This window comes from Anopheles gambiae (genome assembly GCF_943734735.2).
Source record: "Anopheles gambiae chromosome X unlocalized genomic scaffold, idAnoGambNW_F1_1 X_unloc_13, whole genome shotgun sequence".
NCBI lineage: Eukaryota > Metazoa > Arthropoda > Insecta > Diptera > Culicidae > Anopheles > Anopheles gambiae.
Genome location: NW_026902587.1, coordinates 10,001 through 12,500, shown reverse-complemented (window position 1 = coordinate 12,500; position 2,500 = coordinate 10,001). Strand labels below are relative to the sequence as shown.

Sequence of the window (2,500 nt, the reverse complement as noted above, 5' to 3'; positions counted from 1 at the left end):
TCGACTTGATGCTGAAGTCTGATGATCAGTTCACGATGACGTACACAATGGAATATCGTGTGTTCGGCGTCCTCAGGTTCCTCGCACGCATCGCATAGCGGCGAACCCGTTAACTGCATCCGATGAAGCTGGTAGGCGTAGAAGCCATGGCTGGAAAGAAACTGAGAAAGAAAGAAATCTACACCACCAAATCTTCTACTTATCCATCTGTTGACGTCGGGTATGAGACGGTATGTCCACCGACCGTGAACACTCTCATCCCATTCTCGTTGCCATCGTTCCATAGTTGTGACACGTTCCATGTTACGTGCAACCGATCCGGCGATGTTCTCTGCTCGTCTCCGATGAAAAGTCCTGGAGTCCTCGTCCAGGAGGAGATGAAGCGGGATCATTCCCGCAAGCACGCAGACTGCATCATGAGAAGTTGTCCTGAAAGAAGAGATAACTCGCTGGACTACTGGCCGGTAAAACCGACGTAGCCATTGTCTACGGTTAGCAAATCTAAGGGTATGACACCAAATGGGCGAGGCATACCGGACCTTCGCCACAACAGTAAGAGCAATTGCTCGCCTAGCATTACTACTCGGACCTGCCTTATTAGGCATCATCCTTACCAAGGTGGTCCATAGCTTCGTCGCTCTCTCCACCGCATACCTAATGTGTGAAGTGTAATCGAGGCGGTCATCTAAGACCATCCCCAAATACTTTAAGCTGCGCGACGAATGTACTACGTGATCACCTACCCTGATAGCCCCATGTTGTATCCTCTGATGGGAACTGACCATAATGAACTCGGTCTTGGTCGGGGCTATCTTTAATCCGTTGTCGGTCATCCATCTGTCGATGATGCGAATCTGGCTGGAAACGAGAATTTCAATATCATCAACACAATTACCTTCCACCAACAACACTATATCGTCTGCATAGCCGATAATCCTTGCACCTTCCACCATTGCAACTCGTAGGACTCCGTCGTACATGAGGTTCCATAACGTTGGGCCAAGTACCGAGCCTTGAGGTACACCCGATGTGACTGCAATCTCTGCCGGTCCATCTGTGGTATCATACATCAGCACACGATTCCTAAAATAATCACCAATGATATCATAAAGATATTTAGGAGTGTTAATTCTCTGTAAAGCATTTGCAATCGCCAACCATGAAGCACTGTTAAAAGCATTAGTAACATCTAATGTAACAACTGCACAATACCGTCCACTGTATCTGTTTCTACTTCTAGCTACCGAAACAATGTCCACTACCCGTTGAATCGCATCAACTGTTGATCGACGACTTCTGAAACCAAATTGGTCGTCAGACAGTCCGTTGACCTCCTCAATGTGTGCATTTAGCCGTTGCACTATGATGCGTTCTAAACCTTTACCTGCCCCGTCTAGTAGACAAATGGGGCGAACCGAACCCGGTTCCCCTGGTGGTTTGTTCGGCTTCGGTATTAACACCAACCTCTGCCTTTTCCACTCATCGGGGAACTTCGCGTTCTCTAAACAGCCTTGGTAGACCCTGCAAAATGCAGCGGTTGCAGTCAACATACCAACTTTCAGCGCCTCATTCGGGATACCATCTGGTCCCGGCGCCTTCTTGTTAGGTAGTCTCCTGGCAACCGCAAGAATCTCATCATTAGTAATTCTTTCAAACTCTCGTGGCTGATCGATACGATATTCAGGCCACACCGTGTTTGGGTGAGTAGGAAAAAGCTCGCTCACCACTTCCCTAAACTCGTCCAATGTCATGGTTCGGGGTCCAATCGAACCCTCGGCCACTTTCTTGAACGTATGATATACAATACCAAATGATGCGTTGTTCGCTGTTCCCAGGAACTCTTTCCACTTCCTCTGTCGGGTATGCTTGATCAATCGCTTGAGGGCATTCCTTGCCACCTTGAACTCGTCCCTAAAAGAAGAATAGAGATCAGTATTGAATGCTCTTTGCGCTAATCGGTCGCGGTGTTTGCACTCTTTGCGAAGTGCCTCAATCTCTAACGTCCACCAAAATGCACTCTTGTTAGGAGTGTACCTCTTACGCTTAGTCATCGTCGCATTACACGCCGTGACAAGTATACGCATTAAGTCTTCGCTTGTTGTGACCTCTGTCTCAAAAGCGGCTTGCATCATAACTTCAAATATATCTTTGCTAAAATACTTGATGCTCCATCCCGTTATGGGTCGGGACAAGTTACGCACGCTTTGCGTCTCAAGATCTATTCGTATTGCACGATGATCAGAGTTCATATAGCTAGATAACACCTCCCACTTAAATGATCTTGCAATTGTTCTGCTCGCAAAAGTAAGATCGACTACTGACGTACGCCCTGGTCCAACATAAGTTGGGGCGCTGCCGTCGTTCAATAAAATTGCGTCAATCTGCGCAAAGGTTGATAAGACCAACTCACCTCTTCGTTTCTGGGTTTCTCCACGCTCGCCAAGTTGGTTGTTCCAACTTACTGACCAAGCGTTGAAGTCCCCCCCGATAACGAATTTGT

The 2,500-nt window shown here is 47.6% G+C and overlaps 1 pseudogene; it reads right to left on the bottom strand.

Annotated features, from left to right (window-relative positions):
- LOC133394416 (large subunit ribosomal RNA) overlaps window positions 1-2,500 on the bottom strand; it is a 9,205-nt pseudogene that overhangs the window by 1,972 nt on the left and 4,733 nt on the right.